The sequence below is a fragment of the Muntiacus reevesi genome, chromosome 3, assembly GCF_963930625.1.
Source record: "Muntiacus reevesi chromosome 3, mMunRee1.1, whole genome shotgun sequence".
Taxonomy (NCBI): domain Eukaryota; kingdom Metazoa; phylum Chordata; class Mammalia; order Artiodactyla; family Cervidae; genus Muntiacus; species Muntiacus reevesi.
The window spans coordinates 258,262,086-258,267,073 of NC_089251.1; the positions used below are offsets into that span (position 1 = coordinate 258,262,086).

The 4,988-nt window shown below is 34.7% G+C and overlaps 1 pseudogene; it reads left to right on the top strand.

Annotated features, from left to right (window-relative positions):
* Positions 1 to 3,286: 3,286 nt before the first annotated feature.
* LOC136163510 (cyclin-dependent kinase inhibitor 3-like) lies at positions 3,287 to 3,925 on the top strand (annotated as a pseudogene).
* Positions 3,926 to 4,988: the final 1,063 nt, after the last annotated feature.

The following is a 4,988-nucleotide window of genomic DNA, read 5'->3' on the forward strand; positions in this document are numbered from 1 at the left end:
AATATATTATTTAAAGTTACTGTATTTGAGAATAGCTAAAATATGAAACAGAGAAAATAATCTGGTTAATTATGCTATTACAAATTCTAATATGCTGCCAATGTTAACTTGAAAGGAAAAGTAAAATCACCCACTACACAAGCTATGGAATAAATTTTGATGTTTTAAAATATGACCAGATTTTAGAGGTACTTTTACTTCAATACACCAACATTAAACACTAAGTACTTACAAAATTGCATTTTCCACAAACTGGGTCCTATCTAGAAAATGCTAAAAATCAACTAAAGTCGTAATGTTTTGCTTTATTGATCTCTAAATCAAGGACAGACATATGAATTTAAATAATTTGTAAATAAAATATGCATAAAAACTTAAATCCATGAGCCAAGCTTTACTCTGAAGGAAACTAAAATAAGCAAATTATATCCTGAAAGTTTCCTATAAATAAAATGTGGATAGATATATTAATCACAACTCAAAACAACAATATTCCACTACTGATCCTTACTAAAGTTTTCAAGTTGTTTAACTTTAGAAGTTGATGGAATATAGATACAATAAGAAATATTTACTAACAGAATTATGATAACATTGAAATGATTACTATCTAGGTCTAATCATTTTAAATTCATCTCATATAGGTCAGGATATTTATTTTTCATCACTTTGCCATGTGAAATTAAATGTGAATATAATAACATGTGTATTTTCATTTAATTTCACATAGAAAGTTATATATATATGTAAATATATCATGAAATATATGAAACATATTATCAAATATTAAATGGAGGGATATATCATGATCTATAAGTAATCCATTTCACAAAGCATCACCTCGATATATACGGTCATACAAAATATATGTTATGTCTATTGTTAATGGAAATAACACCTACCATCAGGTTTATGATGCATCATTTGCCTATTTATAGGTATTAGGTATATAAAATGTATAAATCTTTTTTACTTTATAATGGAAAAGTAAATATATGCACATATTAATTAATATATATTTACATGCCTATATGGAGATAAAAATATTTTAAACACTCCAAAATATGTGAGTTTCCTTCTCAAAGCAACTGTGATCAAGTAGAAATCACAGAAAATAAATTTAGAAGCACATAGAGCACTGAGAAGGCCCATTAGTGGCAGAGCTCCCCAAAGGCAACAGAAGTTCAAAATGAACACAACTTTTGTTTGCAACAATGGTAATGCTGAGTTTAGAAGAGCTGATGGCAACAGCTTCCCTGGAATTTGTTTGGTTCAAAAGGAAGATAAGCTACATTTTTGAGATCTTTCCTTTTTAAATTGTAGTGTAGTTGATTTCCAGTGTTGTGCCAGTCTCTGCTGTGCAGCAGAGTCACTCAGTTATACACATACGTACATTACTTTTATATGCTTTTCCGTTTTGATTTATCCCAGGAGAGTGGATATAGTTCCCTGTGCTATACAGTAGGACTTTCCTGTTTATCCAGTCTAAATGTGATAGTTTGCATCTACCAACCCCAAATCCCTGTCCATCCCTCTCTCTCCCTCTATTTCCTTGGCAACCACAGCCTGTTCTCTATGTTTGCGAGTCTGTTTCTGTTTTGTACCATATTCTGTTCATTTGTGCCATATTTTAGATTCCACATGTAAGTGAAATCATATGGTATTCATCTTTGTCTAAATTAATTCACTCAGTAGGTCCATTCATGTTGCTGCAAGTGGTATTATTTTGTCATTTTTATGGATGAGTTATAGTCCACTTTATCCATTCCTTTGTTGATGCACATTTATGTTGTTTACACGTCTTGGCTATTGTGAATAGAGCTCCTATGAACATAGGACCGCAGTATGTTTTTGAATTGTAGTTTTGTCTGGTCACATGCCCAGGGGTGGGATTAATGGATTATATAGTAATTTAACTTTTAGTTTTCTAAGGCACTTTCATACTCTGTTCATAGTGGCTGCACCAACTTCCATTCCCACCGACAGGGAGGGTTAACAGTGCAACAGTGGGAGGGTTCCCTTGTCTCCACACTCTCTAGCATTAGTTATTTACAGGCTTTTTAGTGATGGCCATTCTGACTAGTGTTAGGTTGTACTTCATGGTAGTTTTGTTTGTGTTTTTCTGATAATTAATGATGCTGAGCATCATTTTATGTGCTTACTGACCATTTGCGTATCTTCTTTGGAGAAATACCTATTAAGATTTTCTACCCATTTTTTGATTGCTTTTGTTGTTGTTGTTGTTATTGAGGTGTGTGAACTATTTGTATATTTTGGGCATTAAGCCCTTGTTGGTCACCATTTGCAAATATTTTCTCCCATCCTGTAGGTTATCTCCCTTTACTTTCTTCTTCTTCTTCTTCTTTTTTTTTTTTTTTTTTTTTGCTTCCTTTGTTGTGCAAAAGCTTGTAATATTGATTTTGTCCCATTTGTTTATTTTTAGTTTTATTTCTATTCCCTTCGGAGACTGACCTAAGAAAACATTGGCACTATTTATGTAAGAAAATGTTTTGCCTATACTCTCTTCTAGGAGTTTTATGGTGTCATGTCTTATGTTTGAGTCTTTAAGTCATTTGGAACTTACTTCTGTGCATGATGTGAGGATATGTTATAACTTCATTGATTTACATGAAGCTGTCCAACTTTGCAGTACCACTTGCTGAAGATGAGCTACATTTGCATGAAGAAGTATACCTTTGTGCCAGTAAAGAAAAGGAGAATCTTTTGGTTGTGAAAAATTAGCTGGACTGAAAAATATATTACTCATCTATACCCTCTGTGTCAGAAATTTCCTACAAACTTCATATCCTGAAAACTCTAGCTCATTTAAAGATAAATAAAAAGAAAGAAAAAAAGTGGCATGGATGAATAAATACATTTTGCAACCCTGTGGAATGTAGCCCACCAGACTCCTCTGTCCATGGGATTCTCCAGGCAAGAATAGTGGGTTGCCATGACTTCCTCCAGAGGATCTTCTTGACCCAGGGATCAAACCTGCATATCATTTTGTGTCTCTTGTATTGTTAGGCGAGTTCTTTACCACTAGCCCCAATTAGGAAGCCCCATTATTCAAGGGAAGAGGTCAAAATATGAACATTCATAGGAGTCTGAGAAACGTTGGTTCTAACCCTCTTGGATAACTTTGAGGGATCCACAACTTCAGTGGAGGAAGCAACTGCAGAGAGAACAACACTAGTAGAGCCTGAATACGTTAATGCATTGCTACAATCTCATGATAAAATGTTAATGAGAGGCAGTGGCCGATCAGGACATGAGGTGGCCTGCAATGAAGCCACCTAGTCCAATGCAAACAAGTGAGCTTGACTCATCAGATGAAGAGCCTATTGAAGATGAACAGACTCCAATTCAGATATCATGGCTACCCCTGTCATGAGTGCATTGTTCTCAGTTTCTTGGTTTATGTGCTCTTCCAGGTTGTAAATTTAAAAATGTTAGAAGAAATGTCCAAAATGATGCAGAAGAACTAAAGAGCTATGGTATGCAAGACATATTTGTTTTCTGAACCAGAGGGGAACTGTCAAAATATAGAGTTCCAAACCTTTTGGATCTCTACTATCAGTATGGAATTACCACTCATCACCATCCAATTCTAGATGGGGGGACTCCTGACATCACCAGCTATTGTGAAATTATGGAGTACCTTGAAATTTGCCTTAAAAATAACCAAAAAACCTTAATACACTGTTATGGAGGACTTGGGAGATTTTGTCTTATAGCTGCTCATCTCCCCCTATACCTGTCTGACACAGAATCACCACAGCAAGCCATCAACAGCCTGAGGGACCTGAGAGGATCTGTAGCAATACAGACCATAAAGCAATATAATTATCTTCATGAGTTCCAGGACAAGCTAGCTGTACACCTTTCATCAAGAGATTCACTCTCAAGATCTATATCTAGATAAAAGAATTTCAAATAACATATATATGACCATGTCTGAAATTTGAGTTCCAATAGCATTTGTATTGAAACTACTATTGTTATCAAACTGAATGCAATGAATGTAAATGTACATGTGCAGATGTTCCTAAAGCATTTATTGACAAAAAAAAAAAAAATTTGTTAATGAGGAGTTGCTTCTTATGGATGAGCAAAAGTTTCTTGAGATGGAATCTACACATGGTGAAGATTTTGTGAAAATTGTTCAAATGATAACAAAAGATAGAATATGACATAAATTTGATAAGCAGTGACTGGGGGGGTTTGAAGGACTGATCCCAATTTTGAAACAAGCTTTATTGTGGGTAATGTACTATCAAACAGCATTACATCCTAGACAAAAATCATGAGTGGGAGAGCCAATTGATGCAGCAACTTAAGCATTGTTTTATTTTTAAGAAATTGCTACACCTATCCCAACTCTTAGAAAACACTACCTTCATCAAGATCAGCCACCCTATGGCACCCTGGGAAGCCATCAAAATCAAGACACAACTGCCACTAGCAAAAAAAAAAAAAAAGCAACATGCTGAAGGCGCATATGATTGTTAACCTTTTTAAGCTATGAAGCATTTTTTAATGAAGGTATGTTAATTTTTAGACATAATGCTATCACACACTTAATAGTCTACAATATAGTGTAAACATACCTTGAATATATGCACTGGGAAACCAAAAATTTAGTGTGATTCACTTTAATGTGATATTTTATTTATTCCAGTAGTCTGAAACCAAACCTTCAGTACTTTCAAGGTGTGCCTATATGCTAAAGGAACTGGTGGAGATCCACAATTATTAGAAAAAAGAAACATAAAAAGTATTTTAAAGGTTGACTGGTGAAGGAATGCCAAAATGCTGTTAGGTCCAAAGCTACATCTAGAAGAGGGCAGAAACTGTTGTGGTGCCCAGAATCCAGAGTCAAGTACAGAGACTTTGCCTAACATTGATCTTTATTCAGAGTACGGGTGAGTGAGGCCTTTCCCTCCCCTACATCACAATGCTAATAAATGTCAAGACTAGTAATGGGA